The sequence below is a fragment of the Schistocerca serialis genome, chromosome 1 (assembly GCF_023864345.2).
Source record: "Schistocerca serialis cubense isolate TAMUIC-IGC-003099 chromosome 1, iqSchSeri2.2, whole genome shotgun sequence".
NCBI lineage: Eukaryota > Metazoa > Arthropoda > Insecta > Orthoptera > Acrididae > Schistocerca > Schistocerca serialis.
Window position 1 is genome coordinate 408,041,961 of NC_064638.1, and position 20,781 is coordinate 408,062,741.

The following is a 20,781-nucleotide window of genomic DNA, read 5'->3' on the forward strand; positions in this document are numbered from 1 at the left end:
TCCCAACTTCATTGGATACAGGTCGAGACTCAGGGTAGGGCAGCCCATTTCAGGAGTGTTATTATCCACAAATGATTGTCTCACAGATATTGCAATATAACAGGATGTACTGTCGTGTTGCTGCATCGTCTTCTCTACTGTTCGCTGTATATAGCGTTGTAAAATGCCTAGTACCTCGAATAAAACGACGCATAGCACTGGTTAAATGGCTAAACAATAAATAGCCCTTGTTTACCATCTAGTAAATTCTTTAGAAGATCAGTATAAATTACAAAGTATACTATTAATTTCATATATTTTATATCACTTACCACTGACTCTAAAAGCTGACAATATCAAGTTGTTTCAGGCATAATATTACATTGTCCCACTTTCTACATCAAGTCCAAGTCATTTTACATTTCCTTTCTATCAGTCTGTGGACAGCAGCAAACAATCTGCAGACAGTCTAATAAATCTTTTAGATGGACAAAGAAATTAGTATGACTTTGCAAAATCTAGGACAGAATCTATTTATTTGCAACATATCGTACATGAAGGTCGTAACCTGTACCATTGCTTCATCGCTTGTTGACCCACTTCTTTGTCTCCATAATTTTGGAGTTATAAATTCCTCTAGAATCCTGCACCAGGTGCACATCACAAAAATGAAGAGACTATGTGCTTTAATCCCGGAGATGATGTGTGGTATTACCTTGTCAGGTAAATTCTGAACTACACGCAAGTGTTTAGAATCATTCGTCGGAGAAGTTGAGGTATAAAATCAGAGCTTGAACTCATGGAAGCATTTATTTCAAATCGTTTATTTTTCCTTTTAGGGCTTCTGTGTAACCAAAAATGTAACAAATATATTTTTGCTATTAACAGCATAACCGCTTTAACGTACTGAACATTCATGCATGTTCTTTTTTTTCATTCAGTGATTCAGTTTCTGCAAGCTGTTGAAAAGAGAGCAGTCGTTTCCCCAAAATATTATGCTGAAATTCTACAACCACGGCAACTCTCTGCAAAAAGAAAAAAAAAGTAAGTCAGAGATTTTTCAACTACTTATTCTTCTGGTTATGTAGCCTCTTCATTTCTTGTCGTGTCTATGAATGCAACTCAGACATGTTTTTCGTTCAATATTACAAATTATGCAAAAATTAGCGGAGAATCTGTGGTCTAGTAGCCTCCTGCTGATCGTGCAGGTGGGAATTTGTAAACAGCAGTGAGGAATTTGTCGTCCGGTACACTCCTTGTGATCGAGTAGTGAAGAATCTTCAAGCAGCAGCAGCAACGAAGAATCTGCAGAAGAAGAAGATCTCGATAGGATGAACTTTGTCAAAGTGGTAAATTGCCATTGAAACGCATTCCATTAGGTGATCTCGAATGACTTGTTTTCAAGCCCACATTCAGAAGTCGAATATAGAGTAGTGTAATAGATGACATGCTTTAATTTTAGGGGCCTAGACCTTTCTTGAATGCTTGTTTTCGAATTTTTGAGAAGCGAGCTCGTCTAATTCAGAGGGAAAATAAATGAATCTCAATACAAAGACTGCGAGTTTAATGCCATCCTAAATTACTGATTATTAGTACTCAACTAATGTCGTTGATAAGCTGTTACGGAAACATAAGAGTCTTCAAGAATCGGCTGCTGTGCATTCATGGAAACAGCGCTTGAGAAACATGTAAATCTATTAATCTAATATATATATATATATATATATATATAGTTCCCATTGCAAAAAACCTTGTCAAGGCCAGCACTGAAGAGCATTACTGATCATCACCATTCAGTTGCAGTGTGCAAACACTGCCCATGCTGTTTACATTCCCAGGAAAACTTAGAAGTTGTTTAGGTGAGTGAATAGTCTGAAAGGTTTAGGAGTGTTTTACTTAGTGGCAAGAACGAATTTGTGAAATTTAAAAAGTTCAGCAACTGAATGAAACTGCTTTGTGTAATTTATGCTGATAAAGAATGCATGTTAGAACTAGTTGCTAATTGCAGTTGTAGCACTGACTCTGGTTCATCCTCTGATTAGGTACTTTTGCATGAACCATTCACTATTGCGAAAGATGTGGCACATAGTACTAGCAACATCCTGGGAAAGCAGATTTGGGGAAGCATTAATTGCCAAACCAGACTTACAAAGGAGCGTTTTCTTTGAGGAAAATTTAGTTGCCATAGAGCTGGGTAAGCTTAATGTAATTTTTGATAAACCCACTGCAATAGGAATGGCCGTTGTGGATATTTCAGAAATCTTTCTTGTCAACTTTCACTATGCATACATATTAAACAAGTGTCCGCCAAATCATGTAAAAATGCCATAGACAGAACCAGTAGCATACTATATAGCATTAAAATGACAGATGTCTACGAGAACAACAGAAGTGATGTGCATACGTCAAGATTCGCTGCAAATAACAGATACAATATTCTGTTTGTAAATAAAAAAGAGGTTGGTTTACTGAAAGACGAACTTACTGGTGAACCTGTTACAGAATTTGTTCGTCTATGAACAAGACTGTATGGTCTAGAGACCGAGTCTGGACTCAAAATTCACAGAGCAAAAGGTACCAACCAATCTTGTTTTAATAGGTAAACTGTAGACGATGCAGGCGTTGTGTGATGGATTCGGAAGTACTAACGACAGCGCAGTACATAATTCAGTCTAAGGAGCGTGTTGTTTCTACTATTAGACTATATAAACTGGCTTTATCTCTACAAGATGGTAAACGTTTGATACTTCCTAAGGAGCCTTTTGTTTCTACTATTAGACTATATAAACTGGCTTTATCTCTACATGATGGTAAACGTCTGATACTTCCTAAGGAGCGTTTTCTTTCTACTATTAGACTATATAAACTGGCTTTATCTCTACAAGACGGTAAACATTTGATACTTCCTAATAATGTCAACACATAGCATTGGGCCCTTAATATATGAAAAACGAAAATGATTGATTTCATAGTAAAAATATAAATACCGTTAAATAATGAAAATATCTGAAAATAACAGAAGTGTATCTTGCTAATGATGTGAAATCACATTTTCATGTTCCCACTAACTTAACGAAAATTTTTTAATCCATCGTAAATACTCAGGTAGTGAAAAGCACTGTATGAAACTTTTTTTGTAATAAATTATATGTCTACATGTTTTTCCTCCCATTCTCATTGTAGTTTATACCACTAACGAGTTAAGAGTTGACATTTGCTCTCTGCCTCTCTCTCTCTCTTTGTCTTTCTCTTTCTCGCTCCCTCTCTCTCTTAGCAGGCCTGACAGTTGTGTCTTATCAATACACTCGAGACTAGAGGAGATAACCCTGGCCCTCCACCTCTCTCAAAGCAAGTGTATGTGTGTGTGTGTGTGTGTGTGTGTGTGTGTGTGTGTGTGTGTGTGTGTGTTCAAATATTCATATTTGTTGATGCAAAAGTTGAGCCCACAGCATAATGGGTGTCAGCTACTGACCTGTTTTTTCCGTGTTGTGTTACTACACATGATAGATGGCATTTAATGATAAGGCAGAGTTCGAAAGATATATTTACTGTGGTATATAAATCGTAGAACGATGGGAATATTTTAGGCACACATGTATGTGAGGTGAAATTTAATGACATGGCAGAGCTGGAAATAGAAATAGGAAAAATAGTTGTGAAATGAAATTTAATATTATCTTTATTGGTCTAGCTCTCAATAAGACCAGTTTAGACTGCGCTAACAATGATGCAGACCATAAAATATCATTATGGAAGTTTAATGAGTCAATACTTTATTGTATAATACGTGACCTGTTATTTTATGATCTGAAGATGACTGCTGGCACTATCAAATTCTGTAATATCATTTTATAAACGTGTGATCTAGACAAATACAGGTTGCCCCGAAAATTAAGATCGCTTTTCCAAATTTTTGAGCATGTCAAGCACCATAAAATTAAAATTGAAATGACTAGACAGTACAGTAATTATAGAAGTATGTGTAGTGTGTCTATGTAATTACCCCTACCCAATACTAGGCAAGGTAACTGGTCAAGCTGTAGACTAACCATCATTGACCATTGACCGTCATTCTCCACTGATCATAGTTGCTCACTTACCATCATTCTCCAATGCACTTCATTCACTTATGCTGAGGCTGCATAATTTCTTTACTGCTTATCTTCGAACTTGCCATCATTTTTATGCAACTGACTGCTTCATTTTAGTATTGCACTACGATTGGCTGGAGAGGAGGGAACGGTTTGGAGGGGGATACAAAGCACAATTGGACTTGTTTCACCATCTTGAACTTTTTAAGTTTCCCGCTAATTTTTAAATTTCCCACCATCTGCTATCTTGGATTTATGAATCTCCTACCACCTACCATGTTTTATTTTTAAATTTCCTGCCACCACCTACGACTGCAGTGCCACAACTATAGCAGCGACTAGTGGTGGAAAATTGAGCTGTAGGCCAGAATGCTTGTAGATATACTACTTTGAGATTAGTTAATTAGTGTTGTAATGGGATTTCCATGTTGAAGAAGGGCGTTAAGTTACAGAATTTCAAGTCATATTTGAAGATTTGAAAGAATTGTTAGCAACTAGCTCTGTGTTGATTACCCAACTTGGAAAAGGTATTTATTTCATCGTGTGATGCTAGCAACCACGTGATGGGTTGCGTTGTAAATCAGGAAATGTAAGGCAAAGAGCTCCCAGTAGCTAATGCTTCACAGCAATTGAACGGGGCTAAAAAGAATTAATACAGCACTGAGAATGGGGTACTAAGCTTGATACACTGCATAACATATTTGCAATATTACCTGTATAGGAAAAATAGATCATGCATTATTGAATCGGTTATCAGGTTTGAAAGGTCCATCAAGTACAGTTACATTGGGGTATCAAAACTAAGTGAGTTTGACTTTCAAGTGATTCCTAATTTGGTTTAGAAACGTGGTAATGCAAATGGGCTTAGCGAGAAGACCGTCATAATACAAGTACTGGATTGTAGCTTTGTAAAAACGCAGAGCACAAATTGCTGATACAGTCTGCAAGCTATCTGCAGTGCAATTTTCACTCATGATGGTGTGTTATCTGGGCCAGCAAATCTTCGACTTCGATCGAGCATGATAATGCCTGCCACACTGTGTGAACAAGTATTAAAGGAACTTCAAGACCATATATTATCTGCGCACGCAGGTCGTAGGTCTACGGATCCAGCTACATTTGGTGGACACCAGGGTAGCTGCAGCAACAATGACTGACAATGTAGGGGATGCGCAATTTATTGGGTTTGCAGGATTTTGTCTCGTTGCACTGATACGGAGTGACAACAACTGTGCCCGACTTTATGTGCCGGTTACATTTCCGGGGACAGACTTTGATGCCCAGTATGAATTTGTTTACAGCGCACCCCTAACTGGTAAGATGGGATGCTTTGGGGAAGTACATAGAAATTTGAATGAAAAAGGTAATGCTTATTTCCAAGGAAGGTAAATATTCTGTGTTAATGTCAGCAGATGAACTCGGTCGTTGTCAGAGAGTGGACCACAAGATGCCTGAACCAAGTGGTCCAGACTGCTGCAGGGATAGGTAAGGTTGCAGTTATTCCTATGGGGAGCACGAGGGGAAGAACAGCCATGGGACATCCTGGCACTGCAATTCTTTTCCGAAAGAACAAGGGTCTACTGGATATATTTCATGTACAAATCCAAGGGAGCTGTTACGAGTAGCTAAGAGCACCTGAGGCTAAGGGCGGGTTGCCACTGGAACTGCAACACAGTGGTCTGCTCATCAACAGCACAACCTGTGACATATCTGGACCAATGTTTCATCTCCTGTCTAACATAACCAGACTGCTATTGTGAATGTGATGCAACTTGAGTTGTGCAGGGTAGATGAACCACTGGAAGTACTTCTGGCACAGAAGGTATCACCACGGAGCTCTACCTTCTTCATTCACTGGACGAGTTAATACCAACTCAAAAATCACGTGTAACTACGGAGCAGGTGCTCCAAGATGTGTAGCAGGATCATAGTATTCGGTACCACAGAGTAGTGTTGATAAATATCTGATTTTCGGGTAGTTACTCTACTTACTGCAGCTTGTACCTACTTAAGGCGAAAAGCCGCCCACCAACCTGAGCTCACTACACACCGATTACCTATCATCTGGATCAACGACAGGAAGTAATAATCACTAAAGTAAACAGCCAGTAAACACGGTGGTTAAAGCCGAATTAGAATAAGGAAAACCTAAATGTGATGTGCATATAGGTAAAATGTCGCGAGGTCTTTTTCCAGAGGCATGTACACTCTGCAGTCCAGTAGATCAGATATCCCAAAGAGGGAGGCGTGTTATGCCACGGCTCTGGTTAGCTTAGCTCACTGACTCACAACACAAACGTCACAGTAGGGTGACGCAATAATCTTCAGTGGTACGTGTTTATGTAAAATAGCTGTATTCAGACTATGGTGACATCGAGAAAGTCGCGCCACTGTCACAGCACACCAGGGCAGCAGTACCGCTGTGACATAGTAGAAGGACACCCTCACCGAGGCAATGGCGTCACACTTTCTGCTGGGGAGACGGAGGGGAAGAGGGGGGGGGGGGGGGGGGAGAGAAGGACAGTGCTGCCGTTTCGGCAGTAGTGGTGGACCGAGCTCTCCAAAAATATTGTCCATTTCAAAGAAGTAGCATTAGTCAGCGCCTGCCACCAGTATATGCTGATCAACGTTCCGAATACACAAATTGCACTGTTTCGGTGGTGGCAGTAGTGGGATAGGAGCGCTGTTGTTTTTATCTCCCTGCTCAGATCAACGTCCTGAAATAGATCATAGATGTGTCACCACAAGACGTTGTGTTTGCTAACTGTGAGTGTACCTGAGATCGAATGCTGATGACCTGGTGCCTTCCAAGTAGCAGGCCTCATGCTGGGTTCCAGCCACTGTAGGTTGCCTACTTTTGGTATTCTTAGTTCGTGCCTGGATCACTCAGCTGCCAGCCACCATCACCCTGAGTGGTCAAGCTCTGATGCTGTTGGTGGCCCTTTTAGGGAAAACTCTACTGCTGTCCGTCGCTCTGTGTGGGAAAACTCATTGGCAGCCAACAGTGACGCTCCAACTGTCACCAGCGTCCGTGATTTGACTCTGCACGCCTTCGCAATCCCGCACTGAGTTGTCCAGCCAACGGAGTGCTGACCGATTTCCTGGGAACTGATGCGATGCTATACTGCTGGAGTGCTGACCACATTGCTTCACCTACCGCCTGCTTGATGGAGACAACATTGCTTACGTGCCTGACGGTGATCGCTTGCTGACTCAAGTGCGCTTCTCTGCGCAAGGACAGCCTTTGGGGCACTGACTGTCGCCTAGTACCACCACGAATGATTTATTTTACCACAGAATAACATATTATCGCATTTTCTGTTTTTATGATTGGATGTCAGACAACTACCCGGTCCCCACTGTACCACCGTAACTGCTGCAGGCCCTCCTGACTACTAGCAGCTCAGCTTCACCACCATCATAAGGTCTTTCAGCCAGGTCTCTATAGAGAATTAATGGCCTGTGTCACTTTGTTAAGCGGGAATAAACATGAATTGGTGTTATAATTTAGTATAGACAAGATGGTATGCTTATAACATCTACAAAGCTAATGCAGTTACATCAACTCAGAATTTAGTCAAGAACATCAGGGTGCATTGGTTAAGACGCAACACACACATCTGAGAGTAGCGATGTCCATATTCTCGAACAGTTATCTTGGTTGGAGTTTTCTGTGGTTTATGCACATCAGTTAGGCACTAGCTGTGACGATGCCTTCAAGGTATCCCACAATTTCCTCTCTTGTCATCGCTGCCAACAGGATGCTAAATTGTTACTCCCACTAATTCCTTCCTTCCCAAAAGGTTGTATGTATGAACAAATTGCAGCTTTGAGGTAGCTCCATTCGTCATCATAATGCGAAATTTTTTGCAATGTAGCAACATCATCATTGACAATAATAACAATAAGGTAGAGACGTCACTTTTTTGAGTGATTCTGCTATCAGAGCAATTGCCTTCATAACTATCTAGATCTTTTTCCCAGTAAGACAACACTGGAATCATAGTTGTGAGCGATATATACATGCATGAGCAACTGTACCATACACAATATGGTAGAGTGTTGGATGCGCTTTCACAACCACTCAGTAACTTTTCTGATTCCTAATAACTCAGCTACAGACTACAGCGCAGCTAGATTGGTCACATTTGAGGCCAAGCCGCACAGTTTCCAGTCTACACAGTATGATCGAAAATATTAGGACATCCCTGTGTAATATGGAATTTGCTGCCTGTAGTCGCGAGAGGCGAGTAAAGGCGCGTCTCTCTTCGTGATGGCGCTGCCACTCCTGGGGGCAGCGTGACAGGTTTGCTAACAGCGACGTTCCTGCTGAGGACGGGCGTCCGCGATACCTCTGGTACCGACAGTCGCAAACTCTTCTTGTGAGCTGTCTCAGTACACCAGAGTCTTTCCCGCCCCTGATTTTGTTTAGTATTTAATTTATTCTATTATGAAGGTACATTAAACTTCACTATTTCACAAACATTTCACTGTCATACATTTTTCAACACCGTATAACCAAAGAAACGAGCCGGCCCTTGTGACCGAGCAGTTCTAGGCGCTTCAGTTCGCAACCACGCGGCTGCTACGGTCACAGGCTCGAATCCTGCCTCTTGCATGGATGTGTGTGATGTTCAAAAAAATGGTTCAGATGGCTCTGAGCACTATGGGACTTAACATCTGTGGTCATCAGTCCCCTAGAACTTAGAACTACTTAAACCTAACTAACCTAAGGACATCACACACATCCATGCCCGAGGCAGGATTCGAACCTGCGACCGTAGCGATCACGCGGTTCCAGACTGAAGCGCCTAGAACCGCACGGCCTCCCCGGCCGGCGTGCGTGATGTCCTTAAGTTGGTTAGGTTTAAGTAGTTCTAAGTCTAGGGGACTGATGACCTCAGATATTAAGTCCCATAGTGCTCAGAGCCATTTTTTTGAACCAGAGAAACAAACGCCGGCCGTATACGATTTTTTGTGCTTTCTGGAACGTCTAGCGGTTATATTATACATATTCACCGAGTATATGCATTATAAAGGCGTACCTTTGACCATATCAGTTTCACATATCTTATGCTTTACGGTTTTATTCATCGACGGGAACAAAAAAAAGACAAAGCGTAAAGAACAGATGCACGTCACAAGAGGATGATGTCTGGTGCCTGCACATAGTCTGCTCCTACCGAGTAGCATCAGGAAGCCATGTTAACATCTTGGTCCAAGGGACAGACCGTCATCAACAGTGTTGTACCTCTTCACTTCATGTGTGACTGCACGGGGGAACTCTGCAAGCGGAAACGTCTTTCTCCTAGCCCACTAATTCCCACTGATCAAAGATTGTTCTTAACCCGAGGTTCAAATCGACCACCTATATGACACATCTAGTAGTGACCCTCTACAGGAGTGACTCACAGTCTGCTACAGTAAACTGCCAAATTATTTTTTTTTTCTGAGTTAATAGAAATGACAAGGAGCTCTCTTATGGAGCTGATAGAATACTTCAATTGATTTGTTATAAATAAATTAAGAGAAAACTTTATTTTTACTGGTAATGCACTTACGGACGCCCTCTTAGTTTGTGAATACTATTTTCATTCCTTATTCAATTCCTGGACACCAGCTTCTAACGCGGTCCTCCCAGTATAGAGCCTTAATTCTACTTAATCAGGTAAATTACAGCGCATGCAATGCCGTTGGGACAAGACTTGAACACCTTTAAAATAATACAGTACTGCACTAATGTATACACAGTCCTACGGGCTACAGACAGAAGGAAATTTTTTTTTATCTATTTGTCAAAGTGGTATTTGTTCATTTCTCTTTGCAGGATTTACGCACAGTCCATATTTTTTTTCTTTCTGAATTCAATTCTTCATTAATGTTTATAGTAAAAGAAATGTAGCGAAATATATTCTCTGTAGTTTCTTGTCAAGAAATTTGCAGTAGAGAAGTTAAGTACACCTGCAAAAGTTTAAACTTTTTTCCTAAATTTTATTAATTGGTTAATTAAAACTCTTGTTAGAGAACATTATTCTACAGATATGTTCAGGTGTCCTATCTTTGCGCCATATTCCAACGAGAACAGCAGATTCCTCGAGAAGCATCCGTTGTACAGTCGTGGTTCTTTTCAGTCAGTTACCAGGCGATCTCGTAGTGGAATTCAGGAAAGTATTTGCATGGACATGAACTTAAAAAACGGATTATTAGGGACTCTGGGGAACGAAAGAAAGGCGTACCGTAATTAGACAATAAAACACGGAGAAATCCTGGACAAACGGAGTGTCTAGTAACCCTAGTGTCAATTTGCGAGCCATTATTTGCAGATTTTCATATTAGCAATGTCTAACCTTGCAGTCTATATTTGTTTCATGAAATCCGATTAATGTTTTTATTGTGTAATACAAAACATTTTACTGCAATATGAGACATGTTGACACTGTGCACCGCCAATAAACGTATGTGCTCGCCAACAAAGGCTCTGGGCCGGACGACAATTAACGCAGGTAACCAAATGCGTTTTTTTTAATTACTTCTCAGAAGAACGCAACACCAGCACTTCAATTCAATTTCTGTTCCTCCTTTTATTTCATAGAGACGAAATTGCACTATATCATCTTATTTTTACCTACCCTTTTATCTGTGTATCTTGTACATTATTCCCTCCCACTTTGCTAAACTGAAAACTTGTTTGTCGATAATTCTTGATGTGAAGATACTTAATTTCAGTCATTCTTATTCAAAAGGTGCTCATATTTCACCAAGTAGTTTTCAGTGTTTTAGGGATTTAACTTAATTTGTTAATAGTCAGTACCCTAACATATTATCCTCTAAATTCATGCATGGATATACTACCACGTAAAATGGCGCTACAAAATACAGTCAACGGCTACCTTCATATGAAAAATATGTGCTTGGTTCATCAGGCAGCTTCAGATTTCAGTACCAGCATACAGCATAGTTGAGGTTGGAAATTCAGGAGCATACTGATGAACCAACTTCCTATTAATGCTACCAGAGCTCTAGCTCTGTTAATAGATTTTTATGCATACTTGACGTTCACTGCAGTATCCTCCTGTCTATCACATTTGTTTCCCGTAGTCAAAGTCCGATTAAAAGATTTTGCAATGAATGATTGAGATAATGTATGTAATCCTTCAGTAGATATACTTTGCTAGCCAACATTACTGTTCTCCTGTTATACTTCTTCTAATTACTTTGCCGTTTCGATATATCTTCATCTTATTTTACCTTGAAAGCGAAGTCTTTTTCCACTTCACTTTCCTCTTTGCCAGACGATTATTTTTTCTTTTTTGCCCCAGAACTTCTCAGTTTTAAGTCTCTTGCCTCAGTATTCTGTCAGGCACTAATTTCTCAAATGTATTTTTTTTATTATTTCCGTACTTTCCTCCCACTTTATGAACTCTATTACTTTTCTGAATAAGTCAACACCCAAAACTGTAGTACAGTCAGCTCATATACAGCCAGGTGAAAAAACACTGCTTATTTCTCAATTGTAGTAGACTATAAAAATATACGCTGACTGGCCAGAACATTATGACCACTGCCCACCGCGAGACTGAACGCCGTCTGTTTGTGCTGCGATCGCGTGACGCGGTAAGGAACGCATATAAGCGGGCAGATTGTAATGCGGAACCATTGCAGTGACGAAAGTGGAAATCTACTGACAAGAGCGACTTCCATAAAGCGAAGGAGCCCACAGCTCGTGGTCTAATGGCTAGCGTTGCTACCTCTGGATCGTGGGGCCCCGAGTTCGATTCCCAGCTGGATTGGGGATTTTCTCTGCCCAGGTACTAGGTGTTTGTGTTGTCCTCATCATTTCATCACCATCATTATTCGTGAATATGGCTAGATCGGACTGTGTAAAAAAAAATTGGACTGTGTAAAATTTGGGACTTCGTACGGGCGCTGATGATCGCGCATTTGAGTGCTCCACAAACCAAACATCATCATCGTCAAAAAATGTTGTTGGCCTTGCGCCTGTGGACGAGCATTTCGGAAACGGCGAAGGTGATCGCCTGTTTATGTGCATCTGCCGCGGGCGACAAGGTGTCGGACATCAACGCCTCATCAAAGATCTTGGAGATTGGAGATTTCTAGGAGCGTGACAGTGACTTCTGAAATCTTGGCCACCAAAGTCGCCTTATCTGTACTTGATGAAACACATCTGCGGTGGTACCGGGCGCTAGCTTCGCATCCAGAAACCCATAATTTATGGGCACTGCGTGATCTGTGCACAGACACGTAGGACCACACATCCTCGGATTCGTGTCAAAGAGTTGTTGTTTTCAAGCCATGCAGAATCGCTGCTGTGTTGCGCTCCAAAGGTGGGGCAACACGCTATCAAACAGGTGGTTGTCAAGTTTTGGCTCACCAGCGTATGCTATCTTATGGTCTTCATTATCTTCCGTGGAACATGCTATCCTTTCCACAGTCTAAAGAATTGTTTACACTCCACTCATTTCATTACTTTCGTCTTTTAAAACTTGAATGCGAACACGTTTTGTGGTATTTTGTTGAAAATTTACATGGTGAGACGGCGACTGTGTGAAAATACAGGTTAGTTCTTGCAATGAAGTAAACACTAGATCTTCGATGGTAAAACCACCTCACTTTTACACAACGAAAATCAGTCAACATCACATGTTTACCACGAAATATGTTTAATTTTTAACGTGACTAATGCATTATTAACAGTGGCTGAGTGCTGTCTTTACTTGAGGGCAATTTTTAACCTGTGTTAACACCTTGCTTGGTAGAGTCCTTTACCTTGGCTGCTACCTAAAAGGAGAAAATTAATTTTCTGCAGATTGTTCATTGTGTGTCCTTATAAGGTACATAACGACAGTATTCTTTATAAATAAGTCTAATAAAAAGCAAAATAATCTCAGAATTTCCTTGCGAACCTGCATTATTTGCTCATATTAGCTCTCCTTGTGCTCCCATGCCTCATTTTCAGTCAAATAAAAATATCTCATAAATATCTTCCTCATTTTCGTTTATATTTTCATGGTCTACGTAATTTGTCTAACTTTCCTCTTCGACTCCCACAAGGTGACAGTTATTTAACTATACAAAAAAAACGAAATTGGTTATAAATTACGGCGTCCACAAACTTTATTCAGTATGTAAACGTCACTACAGATATTCAGATTTAGGTTACGACATGTTCGATATTGCTGCCATCATTGACGATGATTTGGAACAGATGAATAGCGAAATTCTGCATGACCCGCTGAAGTGTCGGTACATCGATGCAGCCGATAACCTCCTCAGGGGTTGTTTTCAGCTGGGGTACTCCAGAGCCAGAAATCGGTCCCCAGAGTGGTCCTCCAGTACATACAACACTCTCCTGCTTCTATGGGGTCGAGTTCCGTCTTCCATGAACCACATATTTTCGAAATGAGGGTCACTTTGGATGATGGGAATGAAATCATCTTCCAAAACCTTCACATACCGTTCGTTGGTCACCGTGCCGTCAAGGAATATCGCACCGATTACTCCGTGAGTCAACATTGCACACCACACAGTCACCCGTTTGATGATGAAAAGACTTCTCGATCGCGAAATGCGGACTCTCAGTTTCATAAATGCGCCAATTTCGCTTATTGACGAACCCATCCAAATGACAGTGGGCTTCGTCGCTAAACCAATTCATATCACGCATACTAATTCCCATATTGCCCCGCGGCCGCAGTCTTAATGCAAACCGTTCAGAAGTTCCGACGATTTTATTTCATACAGTTGAATGATGGCCGGGGTAAAATACAGGGAGCGAAAGGCTGTTTACAATTTGTGCAGAAACCAGATGGCAATTATAAGAGTCGAGGGGAGTGAAAGGGAAGTTGTGGTTTGGAAAGGATTGAGACAGGGTTGTAGCCTATCCCTGATGTTATTCAATCTGGATATTGAGCAAGCAGTAAAGGAAACAAAGAAAAATTCGGAGTAGGAATTAAAATACATGGAGAAGAAATAAAAACATTGAGGTACGCCGATGACAATGTAATTCTGTCAGAGACAGCAAAGGACCTGGAAGAGCAGCTGAACGGAATGGACAGTGTCTCGAAAGGAGGATATAAAATGAACATCAACAAAAGCAAAACGAGGATAATGGAGTGTAGTCGAATTAAGTCGGGTAATGCTGAGGGAATTAGATTAGGAAATGAAACACTTAAAGCAGTAGATGAATCTTTCTATTTGGGGAGCAAAATAACTGATAATGGTCGAAGTAGAGAGGATATATAATGTAAAGTGGCAATGGCAAGGAAAGTGTTTCTGAGGAAGAGCAATTTGTTAACATCGAGTATAGATTTAAGTGTCAGGAATTCGTTTCTGAAAGTATTTGTATGGAGTATAGCCATAAATGGAAGTGAAACGTGGACGATAAATAGTTTAGACAAGAAGAGAATAGAAGCTTTCGAAATGTGGTGCTACAGAAGAGTATTGAAAATTAGATGGGTAGAACACATAACCAATGAGCGAACAGAATTGAGGAGAAGAGAAATTTGTGGCACAACTTGACTAGAAGAAGAGATCGATTGGTAGGACATATTCTGAGGCATCAAGGGATCACCAATTTAATATTGGAGGGCAACGTGGAGGGTAAAAATCGTAGAGGGAGACCAAGAGATGATTACACTAAGCAGATTCAGAAGGAAGTAGGTTGCAGTAGGTACTGGGAGATGAAGAAGTTTGCACAGAGTACAGTAGCATGGAGAGCTGCATCAAACCAGTTTCTGGACTGAAGACCATAACAGCAACAGTTCAATAATTGTCACCCTGTGTACACCCCTATTTATTGCTTCATTATCTTCACAGACCCACAGTGCGATCTAGTAAATCTCTTCACTCTAATCTTGAAATGCTCCCACAGCTCCTTCTCTGTCTCTTTGAACCGGTCAATATCCGGGTTTCCCATTCAGACTATACTTACACATCAGCTCTTCTCAAGCTTAGGCGCTCATTTGGTTTCTCAATTTCGCCTCAGACCGAAGCTCAGCTGCAACGCTCGAGAAGTTTACTTCTGCATGCACTGTCTATCCATTGTCTTTTTGGAAACTTCCACCTCTTATTCGACCTCGAAAACAGCCTCTACTTTGTAAATAGGCATTCATATTCTATTGTCTCCTTTTTGTTTTCATTTTGTTGTCTCTACATATACTTTATGCTCTTTACCTTCCACAACCTTCCGTGCCGTCAGAACTTCTTTTGCCTCTTTATTATTTTCCTAATAGTGCATCAGGTCCCGATGCATTAGCAGCTACTCTTTCCAGTCACATTAATGTGAACACCTGTCAAAACCCTGAATAACCAACCATATACCGCAGCGAGGACCGCTGCGAGATGTGCAGAAAGAGAACTGATGAGATTCTGGAAGGCACCGACAGGGATGTGCAGCCATATCGACTCCAGCGCCACAGCCAGCTGCGCTACGTTTCTCGGTTGGGGATCGATTGCGCGTAGAGCACGATCAAGTTCATCAGACAAATTCTCGATAGGTTGTAAATCTGCTGAGTTTGGTGGCCAAGGGAGCACGGTAAACTCATCTCAGTACTCTTCGAACCAACGACTGCGACCTATGTGACAGGTTGCATTGTGTTGCTGAAAGATGTCACCGTGACGAAGGAAAACAAACAGCATGTAGGGTCCCCAAGGATAGATGCATACTTATGTTGATCTATTGTGCCTTCCAGAATGACGAGATCCTCAGGCAAAGCCACGAATACATTCCCCAGACCATAACACTCTCTCCTCCAACCGGAACCCTTTCGACGATTGCTGTAGGGTGTTTTCTTTCAGTCCGATCAAGCATAAAACGTGATTCATCTGAAACTGACACCTACCGGCACTCAGTGGACGTTCAGTTGCCGACGAACAGCAGACCCTGGTGGTAGCCCCTTGGTTCATCTGGACGTTCTGTTGCTAAATAGTAGCACGACTGTTCACCTGTACACATCTCTGCATCCTATCGCTCGCCTGCGTGATCTGTGGCCCGTGGTGCAACAGAATTGCCTCGGCACCAGTTTTGGATAGCAGCATTTTGCCATGCACGTTGTACTTTAACCACGTCGGCACACGAACAGTTTACATCCTTAGCCGTTTCGGAAATGCTACCACTCTTGATCCGAAAGCCAATGTTAACGCCCTTTTGGACGTCAGATACACTCATGCTCATAAATTAAGGATAATGCTGATACATGGTGAAACAACACTCTGGTGGGTGGTTTGCGGGTCTAAATAACCTCGAGGTATGACCATGCGGTGCATTTGACCTGTGGTCGTCGCACGGTGGCGCTGACAGCAGTCCACATATGCAGAGGTGTGTCGGTGCATGCCACAGTACGGTGCAGCGAGTAAGTGTGCAAACGCTTTCAGTTGTGCTAATGGTGACTGTGTGCTGAAAATGGCTCAAAGAACACATATTGATGACGTTATGAAGGGTAGAATACTAGGGCGACTAGAGGCTGGTCAAACACAGCGGGACGTAGCACGTGCCCCTCGTGTGCCACAAAGTGTGATCTCAAGATTATGGCAACGATTCCAGCAGACAGGAAACGTGTCCAGGCGCTACACTACGGGACGTCCACAGTATACAACACCACAAGAAGACCGATATCTCACCATCAGTGCTCACAGACGGCCAAGGAGAACTGTCTTGCTCGGGACCTTACCGCTGCCATTGGAACAGTTGTCTGCAGACACACAGTCTACAGACGACTGAACAGACATGGTTTATTCGCCCAGAGACCTGCAAGGTGCATTCCACAGACCCCTGGTCTCAGGAGAGCCCGTAAAGCCTGGTGTCAAGAACACAGTACATGGTCATTGGAACATTGGTCCCAGGTTATGTTCACGGACGAGTCCAATTATAGTCTGAACGGTGATTATCGCCGGGTTTTCATCTGGCGTGAACCAGGAACCAGATACCAACCCCTCAATGTCCTTGAAAGAGGCCTGTATGGAGATCGTGGTTTGATGGTGTGGGGTGGGGTAATGATTGGTGCACGTACACCCCTGCATGTCTTTGAAAAAGGAACTATAACAGGTCAGGTGTATCGGGACATCATTTTGCACCACTATGTCCGCCTTTTCAGTGGTGCAGTGGGTCCCACTTTCCTCCTGATGGATGATAAAGCACGGCCCCACCGAGCTGCCATCGTAGAGGAGTACCTTGAAACAGAAGATATCAGGAGAATAGAGTGGCCTGCCCGTTCTCCAGACCTAAAATGGTTCAAATGGCTCTGAGCACTACGGGACTTAACATCAGTGGTCATCAGTCCCCTAGAACTTAGAACTACTTAAACCTAACTAACCTAAGGACATCACACAACACCCAGCCATCACGAGGCAGAGAAAATCCCTGACCCCGCCGGGAATCGAACCCGGGAACCCGGGCGTGGGAAGCGAGAACGCTACCGCACGACCACGAGATGCGGGCTCGCTGCATGTCTTCAAATCCCTCGGACACTCCAGGAGCTCCGACAGAACTGGTGCAAGAATGGGAGGCTATACCCCAGCAGCTGCTCGAGCACCTGATCCAGAGTATGCCAACCTGTTGTGCGGCCTGTATACGTGTGCATAGTGATCATATCCCATATTGATGTCGGGGTACATGCACAGGAAACAGTCGCGTTTTGTAGCACATGTGTTTCGGGACGGTTCTCTCAACTTATCACCAATCTGTGTCGTGTGTGTTCCTTATGTGCTTATGCTATTAGCGCCAGTTTTGTGTAGTGCCACATTGTGTGGCACCACATTCTGCAATTATGCTTAATTTATGAGCATGAGTGTAGATCGCTTCGTTTTCGCATTACGACAACGACTGTATTGTTTCCCACGTCCCCCTGTCGCGCTTTGTGCACCCTCCACTGCTAGTGCTGCCACTCGCCGTCTGTGACGTTTATTGTAGATTGACGTCGAACGTAATCCGTGGTCACATTAATGTGGCTGGTCTTTGTAGATGGCAGTGACACTAGCAGCAGCCACAGCTTAAGGTTTGTGCTTTGCGCTTAATTTAGTGTTTCTTAAGTGCTTTTGTTGGGAAATAGTCAGCGAATAGCTTTTGTTTGTTCCAGTTTGAGTCAGCAGAGTATTTAGAAGCACCATAAGCCCCACTATCAGCTGATTCATTATGAAACAGCTGTATTTAGATTCCGAATCATCAGCACTAGTTGGCAGCGACAACTGCAGCAAATGCGACTTGAAAATTCGTGCCATGCGCTTAGCTTAGTTTTGATGTACACGCAATCTTGTTTTGGACTTAATATGAGGGGCAGTCAAATGAAAATGAGACATGGAAAAAAGTGTGTTAACTATTCATTATTTCAAAAGTGTTGGGCATTTTTTCCCACTGTGAGACAAGACCGTAAACGCCTTCATGGGTAAATGTTTGCGGTTACCTACGGAACCGTAATTGTACCCAGGCGTGGACCTTTTCCTCCTAAGCAAAACAACAGCTGTAAATGTATCTCTTCAGGACTCTAAAATTATGAAAATCGCATGGGAAGAGGTTGGAGCTGTACGGAAGATATGTAAGGGCTTCTCAGCGAAACTTCTGCAGCGTACTCGAAACGAGAGAGAAAATTTTATGCAACAGAATGATGCCCTCTGTCAACAACGGGCGTTTGGACTGTATGCTTCAATTTTTGCAAAGCGTCCACGTACAGCTTTCATTAATTTTGGTTCCGTGTTCCGAGAAGTCAGTGAGCAATGGGTTGACAGATTACATCGTTCTGTTATAGGATAATGCCCGTTGACATGTTGTCAAGGTTGCTTCGACTACGTTGCAAAAGTTTCACTGGGAAGCCCTAACACATCTTAGAGTCCCGTCTTCCTCCATCCGATTTCCATATTTTCGGAGCCCTGAGAAAATACATTCGTAGCCATCGATTTGCTTCGGACGAAGAGGAGCACGCCTGGATACGATCAGGGTTCCTTAGGCAACAGCAAACCTTTTCTCATAAAGGTGTTCACCATCTTGTCCCACACTGGCCTAAATGTATTAACGGTTATGGGGATTACTTTTGAGCTAATGAACAGTTTACTTACTTTTTTCCATCTGTCTCGTTTTCATTTGACGGCTCCACGTACATTTCTTTTAGGCTTTGAAACAGATATGTTTGGGAGGATATACGGCTAGGGACTGTGGCTGTAGCGGGTTAAAAAAAATGGGTCAAATGGCTCTGAGCACTATGGGACTTAACAGCTGAGGTCATCAGTCCTCAGAACTTAGAACTACTTAAACCTAACTAACCTAAGGACACTACACACATTCATGCCCGAGGCATGACTCGAACCTGCGACCGTGGCGGTCGCGTGGTTCCTGACTGAAGCGCCTAGAACCGCTCGGCCACTCTGGCCGGCTGTAGCGGGTTATTTAATTAGTTTGTTAGTTAGTTAGTTACATGTTCCATGGATCATTTTGTACGATAGATCGTAATGATGTGGAACGAGTCATTTTACATTCACATCGCAAAATTAGTTTGTTCACACGGTTACATTCCGAACATTTCTAAGATTTTTGTTTCTTTTTCGTTTTTTTAAAAAAAAGAAAAACGATATACAGATGTGAGTTAATATTTCCTACCCACCACCTTTTACACCTTACGGTGGCAGATATTGTTGTACGGAATACAAGGAGCTGTCAAGGAGGAACTTTCTCAGTTTGGTTTAAAATTTTTCTTTGCTGTCTCTCAGACATTTTATATCACTGAATAATGATCAAAATTTTTTATTGCAGCATTCTGCACTCTTTTTTGTGCTAAAGATAACATTAAAGTGGAGTAATGAACGTCGTTTTTCCTTCTGGTGTTGTAATTACGTACATCATTGTTCACTCTGGACTGTAGTGGACTATTTATAACAAATTTCATGAGGAACTAAATATTCTGTGAAGCAGTAGTCAGAACGTCCAACTCCTTGAAAAGCTGTCTATCGTGATGAAATGGGCAGATTCGGTTGAGCATTGGCAACTTCCGACCCGCGTCATATACTGCAGTTGCTAGGTATTGCGAGGGTAATGGAGTGACAGAACGTCCTGTGTTGCGCATACGCCTCGGACCATGCTGGCTGTCCTAGTTGCTCACATGTTCCACAGAGAGCGCTGCTCTCGCACCGAGCAATGACACGACAATGGCTGGAAGGCCGTTCCCAGATCTGGAGACGTTTTGTGTGGAAGGCTGTACGTGGCCCATATGTAGTATCTTCGCAGATATGCGGCTGCCTCGACGAATATTATAATAACAGATCCCTGTAAGGCGAATGATCAACAGAAACGAAAGTAACATCAAGTGTTTCCGAAGGAACATCGTAACGAAATGCATACTGGCAAGTACAAAAGTTCGACTGTTGCCAATGAGTCGGCAAATTTCTTTAGATAAATGTAACTCCCACAACAAAGAGAAAGAACTTGATAGCATCTGATTATTTGATCAGTGGCGAACGTTTGGAACATGCCTCATCAAATACACATGAATGGGTAATAGTAAGCATGAAATGGAACGAACACGTAAAATAAATTAGGGGAAGCGAATTGAAGACTTGGACTTCGGAGAAAGCGCAGGGCGTCTATAAGACGAAACGTGTACCAGGCGCTAGTGCGACTTATTCCGTAGTAATGTTCGGAAATGTGTGTGAAATCTTATGGGACTTAACTGCTAAGGTCATCAGTCCGTAAGCTTACACACTACTTAAC

General features: G+C 42.2%; 1 long non-coding RNA gene across 2 annotated transcripts in view; it reads left to right on the plus strand.

Annotated features, from left to right (window-relative positions):
* The window catches only part of LOC126471898 (uncharacterized), a 449,404-nt gene that overhangs the window by 418,207 nt on the left and 10,416 nt on the right, over positions 1–20,781 (plus strand). The window contains exon 3 of one of the 2 annotated variants that reach the window (XR_007586366.1): positions 921–1,023. The exons of the other annotated variant lie outside the window; for it this stretch is intronic. This is a non-coding gene — a long non-coding RNA (uncharacterized LOC126471898). The remainder of the gene's footprint in view (positions 1–920; positions 1,024–20,781) is intronic. 2 annotated transcript variants of the gene reach the window in all.